Source organism: Ornithodoros turicata, chromosome 1 (genome assembly GCF_037126465.1).
Source record: "Ornithodoros turicata isolate Travis chromosome 1, ASM3712646v1, whole genome shotgun sequence".
In the NCBI taxonomy this organism is placed as follows: Eukaryota; Metazoa; Arthropoda; class Arachnida; order Ixodida; family Argasidae; genus Ornithodoros; species Ornithodoros turicata.
In genome coordinates, this window is record NC_088201.1 from 160,396,161 (window position 1) to 160,422,607 (window position 26,447).

At 44.7% G+C, this 26,447-nt stretch overlaps 1 protein-coding gene across 2 annotated transcripts in view; it reads left to right on the forward strand.

Annotated features, from left to right (window-relative positions):
- The window catches only part of LOC135372054 (adventurous-gliding motility protein Z-like), a 66,205-nt gene that overhangs the window by 6,837 nt on the left and 32,921 nt on the right, over nt 1–26,447 (forward strand). Inside the window, exon 1 of one of the 2 annotated variants that reach the window (XM_064605777.1) lies at nt 16,308–16,450. The exons of the other annotated variant lie outside the window; for it this stretch is intronic. The gene's annotated coding sequence lies outside the window, so the exon portion shown is untranslated. Of the gene's footprint in view, nt 1–16,307; nt 16,451–26,447 lie in introns of those variants that run through there. 2 annotated transcript variants of the gene reach the window in all.

A 26,447-nucleotide genomic window follows, 5' to 3' on the forward strand; every position in this document is an offset into this window, starting at 1 on the left:
GGACAAAGAAAACTACATTAACGAAGGTATCCGGCAATTATCGTGCGCATCGTTCTACAAACTCCTCGAGGCTGACCCTACAGAGGAAATTACGGCTTATATTATCCGCAGTCTAAAAGATCTAAAAGCAAGTAAAAAGACAGATTCCACCCTATTCGATTATCTACTCCCCAAAGACCCCGCAGCGGGCAGGTTTTATATGCTCCCTAAAATCCATAAACCTGGAAATCCAGGGCGCCCAATAGTTTCATGCAACGGTACAGCTACCGAGAACATTTCAAGCTTTGTTGACCACCTTCTTAAAGATATACCTCCTAAACTACCATCCTACATTAAGGACTCCAATCACTTTCTTAAAGTTCTAAGTGAATGTCAGCCTCCTTCTTCCAGTTTGCTAGTCACGCTAGACGTTTCCTCTCTATATACTAACATCCCCCACGAGGATGGCATTGCTGCAGCTGAAAGGGCATTTTCAAAATATTCTGATACCTCATACGATCCTTGTGTCCTATGCACATTTCTCAATCTTATTCTGAAAAATAACAACTTCGAATTTGACGGTAAGCACTACTTGCAAGTTCATGGCACGGCTATGGGTACAAAAATGGCACCTAACTATGCAAATATATTTATGGGAGCTCTAGAGGAAGAATTTCTGTCTAAGCGCCTGAAGAAGCCCACGCTTTACAAGCGGTTCCTCGACGACATCTTCATGGTGTGGCCACACTCAGAAGATGACCTAATCACATTTATCAGTGACTTTAACAAAGCACATCCGGCCATCAAGTTCACCCATTCTTATTCCCCTTTAACTGTTACCTTTCTCGATGTCCAAGTAAAGTTAACCAACGGGGCCTTGTCCACAAACCTGTTCCGTAAACCTACGGACTCTCAACAGTATCTAGCATTTAACAGTTGTCACCCGCGTCATACTAAACTTGCCATCCCTTACAGCCAAGCACTTCGATACAGGCGAATCTGTTCCACTGACGATGACTTGGACAGAAATCTAGCTCAACTTAGGTCAACATTCATCGGTCGTCAATTTCCACCTAGCTTAGTTGACGACGCTCTAAACAAAGCCCGCAAAGCAGATCGCAAATCCCTGTTCGAAAACCACAAACGCGTGTTAGATAATGGTTCCGTAAACCTCATCTTAACATTTAGCAGCAATATTCCAAGCGTTAACAATATATTAAACCGTCATCATAGTATCCTTCTCCAATCAGAGCGCATGGGACAAATTTTCCCTCAGCCACCGCGGGTAACCTACAGGCGTGGGCGCAACCTGCGCGATATATATATATATATATATATATACAAAAGAGCAACAAAAGAGCTAAATGTGGCCATGAGGCTGATAAGGGGCTTGAGAATGACGTGGTCGGTTGGGGGAATTCCCGCCACCTGGCGGTTGTCAATTGGGGAAATTCCAGAGCGCTTTTGTGTCAGGTCCAGGAGTGGGGTCATCGTCCTTGTGGGTCAGTGGGGATTTTGATCTGGCTGAAACGAGAAAAGGCAACAGGGTCTTATCTAGGTTGTTAAACTTCTTATTGTTGACAGCATGCCAGGGTCCTCGTTAATGGGCGATCGGAATACGTAAGTTAGGTAAGATTCCCGTTGTTCCCGGGAGCGGTCGGAGATAAAGTTTGTCTGGAGAATAAAAACTGAGGCTTCGTTGATTGAATGTTCTGGTTGTTTGAAATGGCGAGAGACTGGAAGATTAGGTTTCTTGGTAACATCCGATCGGTGATTGTTGAATCTAATTCGGAAAGAAGTTTTTGTCTGACCCACGTATTGGGCCCGGCATGTGTTGCATTGGATTACATAGATAACGTTGCATGAGTAACAGTCTACGTCTGCGTTGATCTTGACGGTAAAGTTGGAATTCGTACTTCTGACCGTTTGTGCAGTCTGCATTAACTTGCAAATCTGGCATCTCCTGCCATTACATGGATGACAGCCCGCCGGAGGACTAGTGGGTTCGCCTACTTTGGAGCGGAACAAGCTACCTTGTAAGTTACGTGTACGTCTGTAAGCGACACGTGGTGGATTAGGAAATATGTTTTTCGTGCGTTCTGACTGGAGAAGGATACTGTGGTGGCGGCTAAGTATGTTGTTAATGTTTGGGATATTTCCGGCGAATGTTACCCGCTTGGAAAATACTTGGAAAAAGCCGCCTCGGCTGCAGCTATGCCATCGGAAAAAGCCGAGAAAGTTTTTTACAAGTACTCTGATTCTTCTTGTGATCCATCTGTCGTATCTACTCTACTAGAACTGATCCTAAAGAACAACAACTTTGAATTTAACGATGGCCACTACTTACAGGTCAACGGCACCGCTATGGGCACTAAAATGGCACCAAACTATGCACATCTATTCATGGGTTCACTAGAAGAAGCATTCTTGAGCACGAGTGAGGACAAACCCACTTTATACAAGCGCTACCTTGATGACATATTTATGATCTGGCCACATTCGGAAGACAGCCTATTGGAATTTATAAGCGATTTGAATGAGTTCCATACTTCTATTAACTTCACTCACACGTATTCTCCCGTCACTGTTAGCTTTCTTGATGTTCAAATTAAGCTAACCAATGGAGTTTTAACGTCTGATCTGTTTCGTAAACCCACAGACTCTCAGCAGTGCTTGTCATTCCATAGTTGTCATCCTCGCCACACGAAACTGGCCATTCCCTACAGTCAAGCTCTTCGGTATCGGAGAATCTGCTCGAATGACGACGATCTGGACAGAAATTTAGAACAGCTGCAACAAACCTTTGTCTGTCGTCAGTATCCACCCGATCTAGTTCAAGATGCTCTCAACAGAGCTCGCAAGGCAAACCGTCTAAGCTTACTCGAGAAAAGACAAAACAAATCAGAAAGTAATGCTGTGAACTTAACTGTAACATTCGCCGGAAATATCCCAAACATTAACAACATACTTAGCCGCCACCACAGTATCCTTCTCCAGTCAGAACGCACGAAAAACATATTTCCTAATCCACCACGAGTCGCTTACAGACGTACACGTAACTTACAAGATAGCTTGGTCCGCTCCAAAGTAGGCGAACCCACTAGCCCTCCGGCGGGCTGTCATCCATGTAATGGCAGGAGATGCCAGATTTGCAAGTTAATGCAGACCGCACAAACGGTCAGAAGTACGAATTCCAACTTTACCGTCAAGATCAACGCAGACGTAGACTGTTACTCATGCAACGTTATCTATGTAATCCAATGCAACACATGCCGGACCCAATACGTGGGTCAGACAAAAACTTCTTTCCGAATTAGATTCAACAATCACCGATCGGATGTTACCAAGAAACCTAATCTTCCAGTCTCTCGCCATTTCAAACAACCAGAACATTCAATCAACGAAGCCTCAGTTTTTATTCTCCAGTCAAACTTTATCTCCGACCGCTCCCGGGAACAACGGGAATCTTACCTAACTTACAAATTCCGATCGGCCATTAACGAGGACCCTGGCATGCTGTCAACAATAAGAAGTTTAACAACCTAGATTTGACACTGTTGCCTTTTCTCGTTTCAGCCAGATCAAAATCCCCACTGACCCACAAGGACGATGACCCCACTCCTGGACCTGACACAAAAGCGCTCTGGAATTTCCCCAATTGACAACCGCCAGGTGGCGGGAATTTCCCCCAACCGACCACGTCATTCTCAAGCCCCTTATCAGCCTCGTGGCCACATTTAGCTCTTTTGTCCCGAAGAAGGCGGAGCTTCCGCAGGAACGTAGACATCCTCCCTAACTTTTATAATTTTTAAGTTTTCATAAACCCCTTTTTTGTTACTTCCCCTACTTTCGTCTTCTGTCTCCCATTTGATAGATAGGGGGAAAAGACACCAGAGACTGAAGTAGGGGGTGGGGGAAAGTTATTTATTAAGCTGGCATTTAAACTAAGGGCCTGGGGAACTCTACGTTTCGGCGGAAGCTCCGCCTTCTTCGGGACTAAGACGAAAATCTATGTACAAGGTATTTTAAAAGGTGACAAAAGTGTCGTCACAGCCGGTACAATTACACTGCGAGGCAGTCGTCAGTGAGTTATGTTCTGGAAGGTTCCGAAAGGTTCCTCAGTCATCGGCCGGGGAGATTACGTCTCAAAACCTTGGACTTCCAGAAAGGTCTGGGGTCGCGCTCGTTGAAAACCTGTTGTCCGAGGTGTTTTTAGCGTCATTGTGTCCAGCTGTAAAGAAAGGAAGAAAAGAGGCAGCGGCCACTCCGAGGACACACAGAAAAAAAGTTATCCGGATATGCTTCTTACAGTGATAGCACCTTTATCCCCATTTATTAGAGATTAGAATTTGTAGATCAAGTACGATTCGCGTTGCTCTCTGCAGCGATCGGATGTGAAATTTGACTCTAGAATAAAAACTGCGACGTTACTAATGGAATGACCGGGTCGACTAAAATGGCGGGAAACCGGGAGGCTACCTTTTTTCGAAACATCTGATCGAAACAAAAATCGAACTTTTGCCAACTGAATCGGGCCAACGAAGCGCCAACTCAGCGTGAACGGAACGGTATCGAAGCTTGCAACCGCATGGAGCAGAATGTCCACGTTGAGGTTGTCATGGTGAAGCGTCCGCCTAGCGTTTACCACCGCTTGTTGCACGCGATGTAGCAATGCTTATTGTAGTAAACTGCTGTACGCATTGTTTAGTAACATAAATGATATTTTAGCGGTTCTTGAAAAAGTACGGTGCTAATAACATCTAGAAATCAGTGTTTACAAGAAATTTTGAGATACGAAGAGAATGTTGGCTAATGAGTGCTTCTAGCAATGCTCACTAAAGAAATATAAGACTGCATTTTTATTACCGTTATCTGCTCACACATTTCCGATTTGGCATGTGCCACAAATACCATTTTGATGTTTCATTTAGTCACCTTCGCTTTGCACACACCTTGCCACCTCCTGGCAAAGGATATATTTTAAGTTGATGTCCTTATACTGAACAAGTTTAATGTTCCAAAGGGGTGGCCTCCTCGAAACCTGCGATATCCACGTCGAAGTCCGCGCGTGTCCTTCTAGGAGGCAGGGCGTAGAGGGCAACCCCCCCCCCCCAAAAAAAAAAGCGGTCACAGGCATGATTACAGGTGACTTTGTCACGTGCTTGTGGCATTTCCTGTGAAGCGTGTTTACATTGGCGCACACGGTTCCGTCGGGTGGTGTCACTTCCTCTCCTCAGACTAAATATCTACCCTTGGCAGAAACCGGCTCATCGGTCCGTCGTCTATTGTTCGCTTAGTAGGTCACCGTTCCTTTCAAGTTCTGCTGTTATTCAGTTGGCAAAAGTGCTCCATGCGGTTGCCGCCTTACAGTTGATAGCACTCCTTTATCCCCATTTATTAGAGATCAGAATTTGTAGATCAAGTACGATTCGCGTTGCTCTCTGCAGCTATTGGATGTGAAATTTGACTCTAAAATAAAAAGTGCGACGTTACTAATGGAATGACCGGGTCGACTAAAATGGCGGGAAACCGGGAGGCTACCTTTTTTCGAAACATCTGATCGGTGGTTATTGAATCGAATCCTAAATGAATTTTTACTTTGACCTACATATTGTGTGGAGCATGTCGTACATTGAATGATGTAAATAATGTTACTGGAGTTACAGTCAAAGTCGCCATTGATTTTAAGGGAGAAGTCGGAGTTTGTACTCTTGACCGTTGCCGTGCTTTGCATGGATTTGCATATTTGGCATCTTTTACCATTGCATGGATGGCATCCCGCCGTGGGTGTTAATGGTTTCGGAACTTTGGAGTTGACTAGTCTATCTTGAAGGTTGCGGTCACGTCTGTAGGTAACTCGTGGCTCCTCGGCAAATATTTGTCGTGTCCGTTCAGATTGCAGAAGGATGCTATGGTGGCGGTGGAGGATACTGTTAATATTACCCGCGCCTGCACCAAAGGTGAGAACAAGGTTTGCGCGGTCGCCCTTGGGTTCGTCGTTGCGTTTACCGAATAAGTTCCTCCGGTCTGTTTGTCGTGCTTTCGACAGGGCGTATTTTACTAGACTGGGTGGAAAATTACGATTAACGAAGGTCTGCTCTAATTCCGCGAGGTTTTTGTTTAGAACATCGTCGTCCGAGCAGATCCTCCTGTATCGGAGTGCCTGGCTATAAGGAATGGCAAGTTTAGTATGGCGCGGGTGGCAGCTGTTAAAGGAAAGGTACTGCTGAGCATCAGTTGGCTTTCGGTACAGGTCAGTGGAGAAACCCTTCTCGGTTAAGGTTACTTTTACATGTAGGAAATTAACAGTCGTTGCCGAGAAGGAGTGGGTGAACTTGATGGCGGGGTGTACCAGGCTGAAATCGCTAATGAATCCTGTGAGATCTTCCTCGGAATGTGGCCAAACCATGAATCTGTCGTCCAGGAAGCGTTTGTATAGACTAGGTTTTTTGTCGCGCACGGCTAGAAATTTTTCCTCTAGTGCACCCATGAAAATATTTGCGTACGTTGGTGCCATCTTAGTTCCCATAGCTGTGCCGTTTATTTGTAGATAGTGGCGGCCGTCAAATTCGAAGTTATTATTTTTGAGGATCAAGTTGAGTAGCGTTGGTGATACAGATGGGGCAACCGCGCGATCGGAGTACTTCAGATACGCTGCCTCCGCTGCTAGCACGCCGTCCTCATGTGGGATGTTAGTGTAAAGGGAGGTCACGTCAAGCGTTACAAGCAACCTTGCATTGGGTGGTTCACATGTGCTAAGTATTTCGAGGAAATGGTTGGTGTCCTTAATATATGAGGGTAATCTGGGAGGTATATCTTTAAGGAGGTGGTCAACGAAGCTAGAAATTTTCTCCGTGGTGGTGCCGATTGAGGAAACTATAGGTCGCCCTGGGTTTCCTGGTTTATGGATTTTCGGTAGCATGTAGAACCTGCCTGGTTTAGGGTTGGGGGGGGCTAGAAATTCATATAGGCAGGAGTCGATTATTTCACGCGCTTTTAGGGATTTTAGGGTTTGAGTGATTTCGGCAGCTATCTTATTTGTTGGATCACTGTCAAGCGGCTCATAGAACGTGTTACAGCCCAGTTGTCGGAAGCCCTCGTTAGGGTAGTCCTCTTTGTTACCTTAACGAGGGCTTCCGACAACTGGGCTGTAACACGTTCTATGAGCCGTTTGACAGTGATCCAACAAATAAGATAGCTGCCGAAATCACCCAAACCCTAAAATCCCTAAAAGCGCGTGAAATAATCGACTCCTGCCTATATGAATTTCTAGCCCCGCACAACCCTAAACCGGGCAGGTTCTACATGCTACCGAAAATCCATAAACCAGGAAACCCAGGGCGACCTATAGTTTCCTGAATCGGCACCGCCACTTTGTTGACCACCTCCTTAAAGATATACCTCCCCGATTACCCTCATATATTAAGGACACCAACCATTTCCTCGAAATACTTAGCAAATGTGAACCACCCAATGCAAGCTTGCTTGTAACGCTTGACGTGACCTCCCTTTACACTAACATCCCACATGAGGACGGCGTGCTAGCAGCGGAGGCAGCGTATCTGAAGTACTCCGATCGCGCGGTTGCCCCATCTGTATCACCAACGCTACTCAACTTGATCCTCAAAAATAATAACTTCGAATTTGACGGCCGCCACTATCTACAAATAAACGGCACAGCTATGGGAACTAAGATGGCACCAACGTACGCAAATATTTTCATGGGTGCACTAGAGGAAAAATTTCTAGCCGTGCGCGACAAAAAACCTAGTCTATACAAACGCTTCCTGGACGACAGATTCATGGTTTGGCCACATTCCGAGGAAGATCTCACAGGATTCATTAGCGATTTCAGCCTGGTACACCCCGCCATCAAGTTCACCCACTCCTTCTCGGCAACGACTGTTAATTTCCTACATGTAAAAGTAACCTTAACCGAGAAGGGTTTCTCCACTGACCTGTACCGAAAGCCAACTGATGCTCAGCAGTACCTTTCCTTTAACAGCTGCCACCCGCGCCATACTAAACTTGCCATTCCTTATAGCCAGGCACTCCGATACAGGAGGATCTGCTCGGACGACGATGTTCTAAACAAAAACCTCGCGGAATTAGAGCAGACCTTCCTTAATCGTAATTTTCCACCCGGTCTAGTAAAAGACGCCCTGTCCAAAGCACGACAAACAGACCGGAGGAACTTATTCGGTAAACGCCACGACGAACCCAAGGGCGACCGCGCAAACCTTGTTCTCACCTTTGGTGCAGGCGCGGGTAATATTAACAGTATCCTCCACCGCCACCATAGCATCCTTCTGCAATCTGAACGGACACGACAAATATTTGCCGAGGAGCCACGAGTTACCTACAGACGTGCCTGCAACCTTCAAGATAGACTAGTCAACTCCAAAGTTCCCAAACCATTAACACCCACGGCGGGATGCCATCCATGCAATGGTAAACGATGCCAAATATGCAAATCCATGCAAAGCACGGCAACGGTCAAGAGTACAAACTCCGACTTCTCCCTTAAAATCAATGGCGACTTTGACTGTAACTCCAATAACATTATTTACATAATTCAATATACAACATGCTCCGCACAATATGTAGGTCAAAGTAAAAATTCATTTAGGATTCGATTCAATAACCACCGATCAGATGTTTCGAAAAAAGGTAGCCTCCCGGTTTCCCGCCATTTTAGTCGACCCGGTCATTCCATTAGTAACGTCGCACTTTTTATTTTAGAGTCAAATTTCACATCCAATAGCTGCAGAGAGCAACGCGAATCGTACTTGATCTACAAATTCTGATCTCTAATAAATGGGGATAAAGGAGTGCTATCAACTGTAAGGCGGCAACCGCATGGAGCACTTTTGCCAACTGAATAACAGCAGAACTTGAAAGGAACAGTGACCTACTAAGCGAACAATAGACGACGGACCGATGAGCCGGTTTCTGCCAAGGGTAGATATTTAGTCTGAGGAGAGGAAGTGACACCACCCGACGGAACCGTGTGCGCCAATGAAAACACGCTTCACAGGAAATGCCACAAGCACGTGACAAAGTCACCTGTAATCATGCCTGTGACCGCTTTTTTGGGGTGGGTGGGGGGGGGGGGCTTTGCCCTCTACGCCCTGCCTCCTAGAAGGACACGCGCGGACTTCGACGTGGATATCGCAGGTTTCAAAGAGGCCACCCCTTTGGAACATTAAACTTGTTCAGTATAAGGACATCAACTTAAAATATATCCTTTGCCAGGAGGTGGCAAGTTGTGTGCAAAGCGAAGGTGACTAAATGAAACATCAAAATGGTATTTGTGGCACATGCCAAATCGGAAATGTGTGAGCAGATAACGGTAATAAAAATGTAGTCTTATATTTCTTTAGTGAGCATTGCTAGAAGCACTCATTAGCCAACATTATCTTCGTATCTCAAAATTTCTTGTAAACACTGATTTCTAGATGTTATTAGCACCGTACTTTTTCAAGAACCGCTAAAATATCATTTATGTTACTAAACAATGCGTACAGCAGTTTACTACAATAAGCATTGCTACATCGCGTGCAACAAGCGGTGGTAAACGCTAGGCGGACGCTTCACCATGACAACCTCAACGTGGACATTCTGCTCCATGCGGTTGCAAGCTTCGATACCGTTCCGTTCACGCTGAGTTGGCGCTCCGTTGGCCCGATTCAGTTGGCAAAAGTTGCTCCATGCGGTTGCCGCCTAAGAAGCATATCCGGATAACTTTTTTTCTGTGTGTCCTGGGAGTGGCCGCTGCCTCTTTTCTTCTTTTCTTTACAGCTGGACACAATGACGCTAAAAACACCCCGGACAACAGGTTTTCAACCAGTGCGACCCCAGACCTTTCTGGAACTCCAAGGTTTTGACACGTAATCTCCCCGGCCGATGACTCAGGAACCTTTCGGAACCTTCCAGGACATGACTCACTGACGACTGTCTGGCAGTGGAATTGTACCGGCTGTGACGACACTTTTGTAACCTTTTAAAAGACCATGTACACGGATTGTACATAGATAGATAGATTGTAGATAGATAGTTTAAATGCCAGCTTAATAAATAACTTTCCCCCACTCCCTACTTCAGTCTCTGGTGTCTTTTTTCCCCTATCTATATACAACATCCTGGTCGTTCGAACCTCCATTTTGTAGCGTATATATATATATATATATATATATGCTGATGATTCAAGGGGGTACGGATGGGCACGTAAGTATATAAGCCCAGAAAATGTAAAGAAGGGATTCAGAAGCCTTGAGGGAGAGTTAAAAAATGTATTACAACTAATTACGGGAGAGAACTAAGCTTTATTTACATGTTACAGGGGTCGACGTTTCGGCGACAGCGTCGCCTTCCACAGGACTAAGGGGGATTGTAGTGGGTAATCGCTTATAGATGGGCGGGAAGTGTTACGAGAGAGGAGGAATCCGCACGTGGAACAGGTGCTGGTCTTGGGGGCTTTTCCAGGTGCTTTGTCCTTGGTCGTCACTGGGGAGTGGGGATCTGTAAAGGTACAAGGAAGAGGCGGCAGAAAGAACGGAAGTGGGTCGAAGTGCTCAAATCTGATCATGAGCTCAGGCTGCGGACTGTGGACAATATGCCCGGGTCTTCGTTTATTATGCATTGGAATTTATGGATTAAATAAGACTCACGTTGTTGTCTGCTACGGTTGGATGTGAAACTTGACTGTAAAATGAATACAGTTATGTCATTGAAGGAATGGCCGGGTTCGCGAAAGTGGCGGGAGACCAGGAGATTTGGTTTCTTTGTCACATCTGATTTATGATTGTTGAATCGAATTCTGAAACTTGTTTTAGTTTGGCCAATGTGCTGTGCCTTACAAAAATTGCACTGTAATAAATATACGACGTTAGAGGGGTTGCAGTCGTGGTTGCCACTTATCTTTATATGGAAATTACAATTTGTACTGTGTACTGTATCCACGTCTGCATCAGGTTACAAATTTGACATCTACGTCACATGCAAGGGTGGCAGCCTTTGACTGTATGTTCCGGTTTGTTAATCTTAGCCTGTACCAAGTGATCCTGAATGTTCTGCGCACGACGGTATCTAATACGGGGCGGTGTAGGGAATATTTCCTTCAGACGTTCCGACTGGGATAGAAGGGGCTGGTGCCGTTGTAAGATGTTTTTAAGGTCAGGTATATTAGCGTTAAAGGTTAGAGTGAGGTTGACACATTCCCCAGCTTTAGGGTGCTTTGATTTTTTCAGGAGATCCGTGCGGTTCATATGGCGGGCTTTACTGAGTGCATTTTTCACTAGGTCTGGCGGGAATTGTCGATTAACTAAAGTTTCTTCAAGGCTGTCAAGGTTAGCATCTAATTCGTCATCGCGGGATCCGATTCTTCTGTAGCGTATGGCATGACTGTAAGGGGTGGCTAATTTAGTATGTCGTGGATGACAACTGTTGAATGACAGGTACTGCTGGGAGTCTGTTGGTTTACGGTACAAGTTTGTTTCTATGGAGTTGTTACAAATCTTAACACGAACGTCCAGAAAGTTTATGGCCTCTTTAGAATAAGTGTGGGTAAATTTTATAGTCGGGTGGACGTTATTAAAATTATGTATGAACGACAAAAGGCTTTCCTCAGAATGGGGCCACAACATGAATATGTCATCGAGGTAGCGTTTGTAGACAAGGGGTTTGAGCAAACGTATTTCTAGGAAGCGTTCTTCAAGATAGCCCATGAACGTATTAGCATAGTTGGGGGCCATTTTTGTTCCCATAGCTGTACCACTAATTTGGAGATAATGCTTGTTGTCGAATTCAATATTGTTGCACGTAAGTATCAGCGAGATCAGAGTTTCTAGGAGAGCTGAGTGAGGCGGGGGGGGGGGTATATGTTTATTCACACAAAGGAGAAGGCGGGCGGGCGGGAAGGAGTGAGGCGGGTTATCGGACAATTTGTTAAAAACGTCTATTACTGCACGGGTGCCATCATCGTGTGGAAAGTTAGTGAACAGCGAGGTGACGTCCAATGTAACTAACAGAGAAGCCGCGGGGACCTTGGTATCGGAAATTATTTGAAGGAAGTGGTTAGTATCCTTAATGTACGATGGTAATTTGGGAGGGATATCCTTTAGGAGGAAATCGACGAAGGTGGAAATCTTTTCCGTTGCTGTGCCATTGGATGATATTATGGGGTGTCCGGGATTTCCTGGTTTATGAATTTTTTGAAGCATGTAAAACCTACCGGGTTTCGGGTCTCGTGGGGAAAGGTAGTCGAGCAGGGTGTCATCAAGTTTCTTTTCTGATTTAAGTTTCCTTAGTGTTTTAGTAATTTTGCTGTGAATATCAGCGGTGGGGTCGCTATCCATGGCCCTGTAGAATGTTTCGCAGCTAAGTTGTCGAATGCCTTCTGTGAGGTAAAATTCTTTGTCCATAACTACTATTGCTCCTCCTTTGTCGGCTCTTTTGATGACAATGTCGTTACGTTGTTTTCATTCAAAGAGGCTATTTTCTTCGGCTCTACTGAGGTTTGACTTCCTTTTTCGCCCTCTAGCATTTTCATATCCCTGTACGACATCCCTTTTGACGGCTTTGACATACATATTTAAGGCTTTGTCGCGATTAGAATCAGCGGTGAAATCGGATGGGGCTCCAAACGCACTTCTTGTTGTGCTGGGTTTGCCGTGGAAATATTCTTTGTGACGCAGTCGACGGGCAAAGTTATCAAGGTCTAGGTGCAGTTGATATTCGTTATACGGAACGTTATTGGGGCAGACGGATAATCCTCGACTAAGAAGAGAGAGTTCGTCATCAGTGAGACTGACACAGGATAGGTTAACGACGTTCTTTGTGTTAGATTCAGAGGATGTACCATCGCTTCGACCAATGGACGTTGGGGTCACCGAGGTGACAGATGATTCTGGATCAGGGGTCGCTTTGACATTATCCCGCGCCATCTTCTGTTTTGTTACAGCGAGCTCTGTTTGCCTCCTTCGAACAAAATCATCTAACTCTTTTTTGTGGTGGTGGGAAAGCGGAGTTTCAGCACCAGTAGCTTCAAGTTCTTCAGAGAGTGTGGTTAGAGTACCGCGGTAATGTGGAATGAGAATGTCGGTAAGACGGAGACTAGCCTCGCGTAGCACGTTTTCCCAAGTTGTGTGATCATTAGAGCTAAGGGGGAATGTTGGAGTGACTCGAATTTCAAGGCCTTTGGGGAAGGTTTCACTTGCTTTATAGGTTTCTAGGGCGTCGAGGTGAGATTCGTACCTTGCTAATTTATCTGACAATTTTCTAGGTTTGAAGAATGAGAGAGTGCTAGCTTGTGATGTATCAATTGGTGCAGACTCACCGCCGGTCAGTCAATCCCTCCGAATTCCGTTCCCTCGTTGCGCTGTAGGTTTCGTCCGAACTGTCGCTGCTTCTTGTAGTGTTGGCCAGTTGGGATCCGGGACTGTTGGTCCCGGACGACGGTTTGGGAGGCGTCTCAGGGACACTGCGAGACGACACTGAAGACGGCGGGTCATCATCCCCACTTCAGCGAAGCTGGGGTGGAGACCATCGGCAGCCAGGACCAGGGTGGGGGGCTGTCGCTCGAAGGCATGGTCCAAATAGAAGAGGTCATCGCTGCGGCGACAAAGGTCTCTTAGCAGCTTGTTGAACGCGTACGCTCTGCCGTTGCAGAGAAACTCCATCCGTCTGTCAAAAGAATTGCGTCTGGGATTGTGTGATCTCGGGAGAACAAGGCTACAGATCACCTGTTCTATTCCGCCTCTTGATTGGATGTGGTGGACAAGGGCCTCGTAACGAAGGAGGGTCTGCTGTGGGTCAGAATGCGGCATGTCGTTCGTCCCACAATCAAGAACGACAATTTGCACGCTGGCCGGCAACAGGTCGATCTCCGCCACAAAGTCCGAGATCTGGCCACCGCTTAGGGTTACACACATCGGCGCTGTCCTGGACCTACACTCTTAACTCGGTACCCTTTATTGTAACTTTTAGCAATGTGTAACATTTATATAGACGTAGATTTCCAAATATCGTAGAGGTTACACGTTCGATACCTCTATTTAGAGGTTAAACACGACTTGTAACGTGACACTGGAGGAGCAATAGAGGTTACGTGTTCAACGGAAATCCAATCGTCGTAACTTATAAATGTACCCTTTATAGGAACGTTGTAACTTCTAAACGAATTCCGCGTTTGAATTTCCTTCGTTTGTTTTTCTTGTTTCTTTGCAAGGTAACCTGTATAAAAGGTACTGCTCAAAAGTCACTGTGTTCTCGTTCAAGCCGCACATTCAATCATTCAGTTCGAGAGTGTCGGATCAGTGCGTTACGTTATTATGTCTCTGCGTCTGTGCGAACTGCGGATCGTGTTCTGAATTGTGAAGAATGCAAAAGGGTCAAGTGACGGAACTTTATCAGGGTATTTCTACGGTATGTTCACTACAAAGTTTACGTGGTTACGTTTTTGCTGGACAATCTAGGAACACTAATCACAGCACAGTCAGTCTCTCTAACACGGTTCAACGGTTCAACACAGTGTGTACGTGTGTGTCTTACGTCCGTTATTTGCTTAGTCCTTTGTCATCCTTCTGTTTGACTTCTTCGTGTGCTTCTGATAAACCATAGCCGGTCGCTGATGTGTCATTCTGACATATCAGAAAGGAATAGAAATGTTTTCGGCGTACTGGAGAGGAAGTTGCAACAACGTGAGGACTGCAAAGAGTATACCTCTTTGAAACTGAATGTCGTTCACCACAGCTGAAGTGTTGGTATCGTGACGTCCTCGCGCTCTTGCCTCAGCTGTAGTTCCAGGTTTGCCAATTAAATAATACATATGCTCCAGTTGCAATTATTTGTTTCTTTCATTTGTTGTGCATGTGAATCTGTACATGTAGTGATAACTCACTCTTCGTCACTGGAAGCCCTTAGATGAAGCTACTATATATGTTCCGAATGACAGTATGCGTTCTGCACAGATGAGAGGTCATTTTGAGCACCATTTGTTCTGTAGCGTCTGTGAAGAGGCGAGCGTCTTAGAGACAGCCATGCCTGGCGAAACTGTAACTTTTATGTCGGTGTGGCGGTTAGGAGACAGTAACCTCTAATTATAGGTGATCTGTGTAACGTTTATAGAGGGTATTGACCATAGCTTACAAGGTAACTTCTGAAATAGAGGGTAAAATTTTTGACATTTTTACCCTTTACTACAAGGTACCAGGTTTAGAGTGTAGGGTCAAAATGGGAATACAAGTGTTTGGTTTGCGAATCGCCAACTACAGCTATGATTGGAGAAAAAAAAAAGATACTTTCGCACGGGCTTCCTTGGTCCTCTTCGGTCGGTGGCAATCGTTGAGAGATATGCTGATTATTCAGGGGGGTACGGATGGACACATAAGTATATAACCACAGAAAATGTAAAGAAGGGATTCAGAAGCCTTGAGGGAGAGTTAAAAACTTTATTACAACTAATTACGGGAGAGAACTAAGGTCTATTTACAAGTTACAGGGGTTGACGTTTCGGCGACAGCGTCGCCTTCCACAGGACTAAGGGGGATTGTAGTGGGTAATCACTTATAGAAGCGCGGGAAGTGTTACGGGAGAGGTAAGTGCTAGGGAGAGATAAATCAGATGTGACAAAGAAACCAAATCTCCCCGTCTCCCGCCACTTTCGCGAACCCGGCCATTCCTTCAATCACATAACTGTATTCATTTTACAGTCAAGTTTCACATCCAACCGTAGCAGACAACAACGTGAGTCTTATTTAATCCATAAATTCCAATGCATAATAAACGAAGACCCGGGCATATTGTCCACAGTCCGCAGCCTGAGCTCATGATCAGATTTGAGCACATCGACCCACTTCCGTTTTTTCTGCCGCCTCTTCCTTTTACCTCATCCCTACTCCCCAGTGACGACCAAGGACAAAGCTCCTGGAAAAACCCCCAAGACCAGCACCTGTTCCACGTGCGGATTCCTCCTCTCCCGTAACACTTCCCGCCCTTCTATAAGCGATTACGCACTACAAGCCCCATTAGTCCTGTGGAAGGCGACGCTGTGGCCGAAACGTCGACCCCTGTAACATGTAAATAAACCTTAGTTCTCTCCCGTAATTAGTTGTAATAAATTCTTTAACTCTCCCTCAAGGCTTCTGAATCCCTTCTTTACATTTTCTGTGCTTTTATATATATATATATATATATATATATATACATATATTTCTTATCGAAGGCATTGAAGCTTTACCGCAATGTTTCTGCGAAAAGAACTATGGAGTGCTGCCAAGAGATATCGCGGTAAGAAAATAGGTTGGGTTGCAGGATAAGTACGGGTCAGACACTACATGAGCAAATACCTGTTTCCTATCGTGGTCGCAGATAGCAATGAAATGTATGAGGGGGCAGAGGACAGTATATGTTAACCTCGAGACCGAGCTGTGGCGTTCACCTGTGGGGAGATACCATCTACGTTTATACTAAAGTGAGTTCATAGATGTTTTATTTTTCACGCTATTCCTTCTTCACAGAATACTGTTCTTACACTCTCTAAACTTTGCATTGGACGGTGATTCGAATGAAACGGGTTTGTACTAATTGCTATCTGCATGTGGGTTAAAGTACGTGTGGGGTGTAGCTCTTTGTCGGGATTCGGAACCACAGGATTTTAGAATTAGTGAAAGAGTTTGAAAGACAAATATTTCGTGCAAGTGGAAGCACGTCATATATTGGATCTAAAAATATAAGCATTTTAAAATTCCGTGGAGTTGTGTGGTCTAGAACCATTTTTGATATGCATTTGAATAACATAATCTGAAGCTCTTCTAGCTGATTGCGCCTAGCTGTGTGTCGGGTTCCACAGGGGGGGGGGGGGGTGACACCACCACTGCCATGTATTTTTATGCTCTTTGAAGAAACCTTGCGTAATCTCGCAAAATTTTACGGATGTCTCCCGAAGTTTGGGGTATTTGGGGCTTGGGGTGATCGAGAAAGGATATTGCCTATCACATGTGACCAGAACAAGCGGTGATTTTGTTGGGTTCCGACAGGTTGCGTTTTACTGGATGGATAAAGCACACAAAAGACGCCATGAGGAGAGGCAGCTGTGTAGTTTCGCGTGAACAGACAAGCTTCAGCTGTTACTTTTTTAACCCTATCGTGGGAGTATCCCCACTCGTGGCTGACCTGAGAGGCAAAGACTATTGTGTCGAAGCTGAAAAGAGAGAAAAAAACGCAATAGGGTAGCCATGAATATCGCGGGTGGCGCCACCTTGCCTATGCCTCGTGGTTGTGAGCACACCGTGATGCGTGTTTCTATGTTTCCTTTGCAGTCTATGGGCAGTCTGCAATGATGATTCCGTTTCAAAGTGTATAGATTTGTGTAGTTTCCCTTTCTTTTCTGAGTAGCGCGTGCTGGAGTAGCCAGTCCCGAGTGGCTTGAGACTAACATCACCATTTTTTCTTTTACAAATCAATCAATCAATCAATCATTGAAATTAACTGCCATTGAACATGCGCGCGAGCAACTCCTCATTGAACATTAGATTCCATGTTCTCTGACAGCTTGGCACACTTGGTGGTGCAACCCAATGTTCGATCCAGAGCCGTTTATTAGGAAAGTTTGGCCATTGGGATATTTCTGTTTCAAGGAACGTCATTACGTCACAAGTCGGGTGGCGCCATTTTGGAGTGGACGTACAGCCTTGAAATATCCACGTCCCGCCGTGGTTCGCCTTTGCCCAAGCAGCACAATGTAGTGAAAGTCGAATGCAATAGGGGTGGACGATATGTGTCTTGTCAATGTTCCTTAGTTTCAAGAGCCTGTTCAAGGTCTTCCACCTACCCGTCCACCCCTATTGCACTCGACTCTCAGTACATTGTGCTGCTTGGGTAATTCCGGCGTGTATTATATATACAGGGTGTTTCAAAAAACGTGTCATTCGGACTTTATAAAAAAAACGGGGCGACGGAAAAATACGGGGTAAAAGGCACTTGTGTAGCAACTGAATTTGCCATTTTGCAAAAATATTTTCATTTGATTTTAATTAAAATAAATTGAATTTCTTTAGTTGAACTCTAAAATTTCCCAAGTCAACCTAACGTTTTTTTATAGAATTAGAGAGCCCGTAGCGAACTTAGTCAGATCCACCAAGAAATCCTCTCGATATTGCAAATGGAACTGCCCAAAAAAAGTCCCGAAATTGAGGCTTCAAAGTTTCGGGTATCCAACGGCGCACCAAATCAGACTCAAGGATTAGTGGAGAGGAGGACATGCTCCTGCCCCCATGAAAGATAGAAGGTCGAAAAAAAAAACAGCCCCAGCAGCACAATGTACTGAAAGTCGAGTGCAATAGGGGTGGACGGTATGTGTCTTATCGATGTTCCTTAGTTTCACGAGTCTGTTCAAGGCCTTCCACCTACCCGTCCACCCCTATTGCACCCGACTTTCAGTACACTTTGCTGCTTGGGAGGGCGGGAAATAAGAGGCGGAATCCTTTTTGTTTGCCGCTTATCAACGTATGGTGGAATGTCACCCGCCTTGTTATCTGCGCGTCTTGTGCTGCACGCTGGTCCGGTGATAAACTGTTCTAGCTTCATGGGGGCAGGAGCACGTCCTGCCCTCCGCGCATCTTTGCGACTAATTTGGTGCGCTGTTGAATATCCCAAACTCTGAAGCCTCAACTTCTGGACCTTTTTGGGACAGTTCCCTTTGCAATATCGAACGGATTTCTGGGTGGTTCTGACTAAGTTCGCTATGGGCTCTCTAATTCTGTAAAAAAAACGTTAGGTTGACTTGGGAAATTTTTGAGTTCAATTAAAGAAATTCAATTTCTTTTGATTAAAATCAAATGAAAATATTTTTTCAAGGTGGCAAGTTCAGTTGCCACACAAATGCCGTTTACCCCGTATTTTTCCGTCGCGCCGTTTTTTTTATAAAGTCCGAATGACACGTTTTTTGAAACACCCTGTATATATACTACACAACGGCTACACCTTGCATTGTTGCCTCCGCTGCTTCCTTTTATTCAGCGTCGCAGTGTGAAGGCGGCTTAAATTTTACATTACCTACCTTTAACCTACCGTGTAATATCGCTCTTTAAATTTTAATAGTTCACAGTGACATCCACAAGTAACGCGGACAACTAGCGACACGGGAAAGAGGTTGGCATGTGGTCCAGAGCATGGTGCAGAGCGGTAGTGGTACACTGATTAGCATAGCAGACGTAAACCGGTTCGAACCAATTAATATCGTTCCAAACCGTTATTTTGGTTGTGCTGAACCCGAACCCGAGCCGCACCGATAACGTTGAACCGGAACTTGAACCGAACCCCCCAAAATAGCGGTTTCGAGCCCTGCTTCTATCCCTTTTCTCTCGGCTGTCTCGCGACGTAAACCCCCATTTATAATACATAGGAAGGGAGTTGCCTCAGGACAGAAGCCGCTCTTCTGTCCTGAGGCAACTCCCTTCCTACATCTCTACCGGTTCGCTGGATTTCTACCCATCTACAATTATAATACATGCATTTTATTCTAACAGTGTACGCTATAGTCAAGCCTGACTGCCTTTTTGTTCCTCCTCCCTCCGTTAAGCTTTCAAAGGTGTACTTTGTTCGCGAGCTATTCTGAGAAAGGGCGGTCGCGATCCGAGTAGATTAACACGTAAGGTGTGTCAGCCCCTTTGAGTGAGGAGATGCTGCACGTGCCGCAGGCCGGGACTTCGAATAATTTCGTCCACCTGGCGTTCTTTTGATTGGGCCGGAAATATCGGATCGCCTTGACAATGCATTCTTCCTGTTACTTACATATGTTCTACCCATTTCCCTAATTAAAACCATATTTATCCCGACATTGCGAGGATTGTGTTGTGAAAAGAATAGAACCGTTAAAGGAATATTCCATCTTTTTGATGAACGTTAACGCTTATTTTAAAAGCTAACTCAGATATTAACTCTTTTAGTCTCGACCATAGACACATATGCCCGTATTCACCAGTCTCACTTAGCCACTGGTTTAGTGACGTCTGGTTTGAGTTGATCACGTGATCTCTCCTGCTCTGCAGCCCTTTGACCACAACGTATGCGGATTATTCACAGTGTCAGGAGGTGGTTGAGGGGAGGGAGAAATTAGCAGACGACGGAAAAGCCGCAAAGAAGAAGCTCCCGTTTTTTTTTTTTTTTGTTTCTGTGTTGTTATGAGGTTGATAAAGAAAAGTTAAGACGGCGCTACAGGTGGTTGCGGGATGATGTGTTTGTAGCTGGCGGTTAAGCCTGCTTTTGTGTTTGTTAATATGATCGCTAAAACAATGTACAAAGAGCGCGTTTGCCATGTTATTGAAGAGGCAGGGGCACGTATCTCGTGGAGGCGATCGTTGTACTTTTGTCAGTGTTCGGTGGTCGATTGTGGTTGTGAATAATAACTGCACCTCCGTGGACCATCGCTTGGTTATCGTTTGTTGTGCAGCCTGTGTGGTGAATTGCAACGATCAAGATAGCCTTTGGAACGCTGGGCATGTCAGCAGCGTGTTTTCACGCTTTCAAGTCTGGTGTCATGTGCGCAGCGTGTGTGTAGGCGCATCATCACAGTAGGCTGCCTGTAAGTAAACAGCAATAACATTGATGCAAGGGTGGCCATATCCTGCATCGGACTCCCACACGCATAACTTTTATAGTGTTATAGTTTCAAGAAATTGACGTGGTACTCTACAAGGTGTCACAAATCTGCAACGCGGTAAAGCATCGCTTCGCTGGCTGCGTTTGCTCGAGCGCACGACGGAAAACGAACTGTGCAGTCCTGTCTGCATCCGGGTCCTGTGTGTGTGTGTGTGTTAGCGCTGTTTTCGTTATGTTACCCAGGGTGCCCCTGCCTGTGAGTTGTGTGGAAGTTGCCAGTGTCGTGACCTCCTGTCGTTCTATCAGTGCGGTGCTATGGTTAATTGTGACCTCCTTTATCTGCGTATCTCTGCATATAACATTCTTGTACAAATCATCAAGCACTGAACTGATTTATTCTGTTCAGCTAACAAAGACTGGCTGTGCTGTGACTGTCACTTGCTGGAACTTAATATAATGGGAATGTACACACTTGTCCTACGGTCATATATTGAGCGCATTTGACAGCACAGACGTCATATCTGCAAAAATGAAAGGGCACACTTGAGTGTCATTACAATAGATCCGAGCCATTCAGAGTTTGTTGTTTATTGAGACCACATACACAAAATGCAAACAATCTTCTCTTTGCTGTTAGATAGGATCAAATATCTCAAAGTGTTATTTATCTCAATAATGGTGTTTCAATGGTGGAGCAAATGTACAATGGACAAATACAAAATGGAAATACAGACAAATGGAAATACAGGATTTTATATATTTCTTCCACATTTTCTGTTATCTTTTGAGACACTTTGGCAGTTGTAACCTTGCAAAAGCTTACATATTCATTCAGCTGTGTCAGCACAAAGCTACACAACCAGACAGTGTATTCGTGTAGTGAACGCGATGTACTGCATCATCAAGGACAAAGTCTGGGAGCAGAAATGTAGGACATTGCTTAATATGCAGAAAAATAACATATATGTTTTTGCATGGCTGACCACCCAACTTCAATAGCCAGTGATGAACATGCGATGTCTTCAGGTGGTGTATTCTGGAAATTAATAGGTGACGTATGGGGAAGGGGGGATGGTTTGCAAGTTAACAGCACCCAACAGCAACAACAGTTTCAGATTTTGGGCAAACACATCTATGTTGGCACACATGAAGGGCATATAGTTATTTCATTACACTTTATTGAACCTTATGTACCCAAAACGGCGCACTACAAAAAAAAAAAAAAGTGGGAGGGGGCAGGGTTACAAAAAGAAACAGAGGTAGATGTAGTGCAAAACTCCTCTTTAGAAGAAAGGAAAAATTCCGCACACACAACCACAATATTCCTGAAGCAATGGTTTCTTCTCTTACAATGACATGTTTTTCATGCATTTAAGCAGGGTTAGCCACGTTCCAGCCACATATCTGTACGACAATTAGTTTTCTTCACGTATTGCATTGAAGAACTGCTTTCCTGAAACAAACTAAATAAGATGGCGTAACATATGTCACACGCATTTTGGGCCGGTTATGCAGTAAAACTAGTATGCTTGAGGCGCCACATATTCTCCTGGTGATGGTGTGAAGGAAGGAAGTTTCAATCTTTCGAAATGTAAATGAGTGCCGTGGTGTCTTGCATTGTAACAGCATCTAGGCACTCTTTCCTGTGGGCTTTCGAGTGACAGATTCATACGTATTAGAATCATTTGTAATGATGCTGATAACAACACTCTTAATTACATCAGAATTTTGTGATGGTAGTATGCCCATGTTGCGTTCATCCTTCATTCACTGGTGTGCATTTACGGGTGGATTGTGAGTCAAGGCAGAGGTGAGCTAGTACGAAATTGGAGTACCTGTTCCTATCAGGTAATATACAGGACATGTCAAAAAGGAAGAACCGTGGGCACTTAGCACGTACCTGTACTGGTGTAAGGAGAACGAAGTTGCAACATAATTGAAAGTACAGTGAAGTGCAGTGTATATTAGAAGTGGCCATTGGTTTGGTTCATGCAGTATTACTACATTACTACAATTTCTACTATTCTATGCTTATTGCTCGAACTCCGCTATTTAGAACACATTGAAGACAGACACAGCAGAACGAAATTACGGGCATTTGGGCATTCACGATAACTCGAGGCATGGTTGCAATGTTGATGTAAATGCAGATGCATAGAATAAATCTTTGGATCTGATTACACAGGGACGTGTTTTTCTCTTCCTAAGATTTGCCTTACAGCATATGAGACTACACAACAAGTGCACAGATCACACCAGTGTAAAACTGGAGTGTCGTTGACATCATCCGTGTCGCCACCATGTCATGACATCTGTGTCATGACAACTGTCAACAATGCATAGCATGTGAGATTTGCCAGGAAATCTTGCAAAAAATGAGCATGCCTTTGTTCGCAGATGACGTGATCTGTCACACATCTGCAGTCACATTATAATGATACCCATGATTTAGCATAGACGATACAAATGTCAATCTGCCACGTGGTGACTGTCCTCAGCATAGCTGCGTTTCAGACACATCAATGTACTTGTGCGCCGCAGTACAAGGTGGAAAAACAGCATTTTCAATAACAACAGGTCCCTGTGATCTACATATATTTCACGGTACTGGTAATTGTGTTACTGGTACTCTTTGCACCGGCTCAGACACATCCTACATTTCCTTTCATCACAGTTCCCTTTTTCATGATTTCAATTTGTTCGTTAAGAGGGCATACCAGCTCTCCGTCCCAATGTATTTCCTATGGAACGGTTTTTATGCTTTCTCTCGGTAACCGCCGCGCAGATTTTGACGCGGGTGCTTTCATCATAAAGAGGAAGACCAGATGAAACTATTTACGCTACAGGATTTCTCATATATGTCGTATGTATTTTACGGCGACGTCACGAATGCGAAAAAATACACAATTTTTCTCCTCCCTCTTTGAACAGGTTTTATTAAACTTCTGTAGCCATTTCGAAAAAAAAACTTTCCATTTACTTTCTCTGGAATTATTTCAGGAATCGATAGACATCAAATTTATATGTCTACCACTTTCCGTTTTTATAAAAAAGCACGAAAAGTGAGTACGGATAAATACCGTCTCAAAGCCCCGTAAACCGCGTCATTCTGTGTCGCCCTCTAGCCGTAGCACAGGAAAACCGCGCGGAACATTTTGACCGTATCCATCCGCCGACCATGCGGCGCGCACGCGCACTGTAGTGATCCCTCTCTCCTCTTTACTTTCATGAACAGCGGACTTAGAGCATGGCCTTGGAGACCAGAACAAAAGCTTACTTAGCTGCTCGTAAAGGGATTATCGTCAGCCAGCATTGACGGGGGGGGGGGGGGAGTTGGGTAGACGAGCCAGCGTTGTCGCGGCCCGTGTAAGAAACCACTGAGACCAATAAACCTCTTATTTTTTCGGTGCGCTTATAGAGAAGTGAGATGAGTTTATTAGCTTGACATGAAACGTCAATTTGCTCGATTTTGCCGTTTCGGGTTTGTGCTTACTCAGTCAACTGAACTGTCTCATAAGGCTAACGAGAATCTCTCGTATTTACGGTTAGTGGAAGGCCGACTTCACAAACATTCCAGTAACGTTCAACAGGACTGCCCTGTAATGTTCGTAATGTTGAAACAGCCAGCAAGCGGATTACACACAGATAAATGTTTCTTAAGATAACGGTACTTAGAACTGCAGCTTTATTGGTTGTTTCTCTTTCTTTCTTTTATTGATCGATTTATTTTTATTTTTATCTTTATTATTTTCTTTTTTTTCATGAACGCTCCACGTGAACCAATAAGAAAAATCGATCAAGCGGCCGCTGCACAATTATTTCCGCCCACGCAATGAGCAAGTCTTTTCCGGAACCTAAATTCACGTTCGCGTAGCAAGGAAAACCAACGACAGCGACGGGGGAGGGGGATATATTTATTAGGCGAAAAGGAAAAAAAACTGGCTAAAGGTCAGCCAAACGGGACGTCGGCTTGCTATTCCAAAAATACATAAATAAAAAATAAAATTAAGAAATAGGAGATAAATGAAACGGACGCGACGGAACAGCACGTTAGTTAGTTGATTATTAGGTTAGTAAAAGTTCGGTGTTTGCATTTTCATGTTCAGGTTAGTCTAAGTGGGCTTTGGCAGTTTCCGCGCAGAAACAGCCAGATAACATTTATTTACAGTAGTTCATTTTGCAACGGGGACTTCGATCACGTTATTTTGAGATACGGCCAATTTTTCGAAACCGCTTCCCTAGAATTTCCATCTTTCGACAATCCTTGCTAGTTGCACGTTGGATGACCCAAAACCTGTACCCGTCTGTCTTTGCACGGCGCACAAAGGGAGGCCTTCTGAGGAAGATAAGGAAAAGCTCCGTGTCACTGGGGATTCTCCGCTGAACTAGTGTCTACGCTGAACGAAAGGTCTGGTGTAATGGGAAGTACCCTGTGAAAACCAAGGAGTGTCTAAAAATATAGTACTGATGTTTCCGGGTAATAATCAGAGCGTTATGAGACGGAAATCGTGCTCCGAAATTAAAATTTAATTTTAATAATCAACAATTTTTTTCTGGTTTATTTTTAACATAGTTCATCACAATGAATCACTCACGAGATGGCCATGATGCGATAAGACGGCTTATTTCATGCTTGAAGACTATTGTTCCATTGATGCAAACTTGAAGAGCCACGGGAAGGTGCAGAGTATTTATCCAAACGGGAACACAGGAACTGCTACATTCCCTTCTGAACACCGCGCGGGACATGGTAACTTGGTACCTTTTTGAAATACAAGGATAATAACGTCTAGCCATATGCTTCCACCAAAGATGTAAGCGGCACGTCCTCAACAGATGGAATATAAATTGCATAATATCCGTACATTGAAGATACCCTCTTCGAGATAATACACACTACAAAATGACAAAGCAATTCTTCAACTACTCTTCAAAAAAAGAAATAAAAAAATGAATATCTGTACAGCACCGAAAAGAACGTAGGGCGTAAAATATTGAAGAAGAAAATGCCCCAAAAGTTTAGCCACGACAGACCACGAACACATGCAGATTATGCTTCAAAGCTATAATAGGGCACAAAAATACATAAAGCACGTTCCTCTTTATGTAAATCAAATTTCCTGACAACACTACTTTTGATGCCAAGCCGCCCTCTTCCTTTTGTTTATGACGATATGTCGACATCGTGACAGCCATTCGCGGGACTATTTTTCCCGGAATCGGCGTTGCAGTGATCACCTGCCGCTGTACCACTTTGCACCGAAACGTCCGTGCACCGAAACGTCCGTACACCGAAATGTCCGTGCACCGAAACGTCCGTGCACCAAAACGTCCGTGCACCGAAATGTCCGTACACCGAAACGTCCGTGCACCGAAATGTCCGTACACCGAAACGTCCGTGCACCGAAATGTCCGCACCGAAATGTCCGCACCGAAATTTTGCAACGGGAACTTCGATCACGTTATTTTGAGATACGGCCAATTTTTCGAGACCGGTTCCCTAGATTTTCCATCTTTCGACAATCCTTGCTAGTTGCACGTTGGATGACCCAAAACCTGTACCCGTCTGTCTTTGAACGGCACACAAAGGGAGGCCTTCTGAGGAAGATAAGGAAAAGCTCCGGGTCACTGGGGATTCTCCGCTGAACTAGTGTCTACGCTGAATGAAAGGTCTGGTGTAAATGTAATGTGAAGTACCCTGTGAAAACCAAGGAGTGTCTAAAAGTATAGTACTGAAGTTTCCGTGTAATAATCAGCGCAATTATGAGACGGAAATCGTGCTCCGAGACCTCGTCGCGCGTCAAGGTCCTTTGATTTTATCTTGTTCATTTATACATAAAGATGGAGTTCAAGGGGTTTTAGGAGCTTCC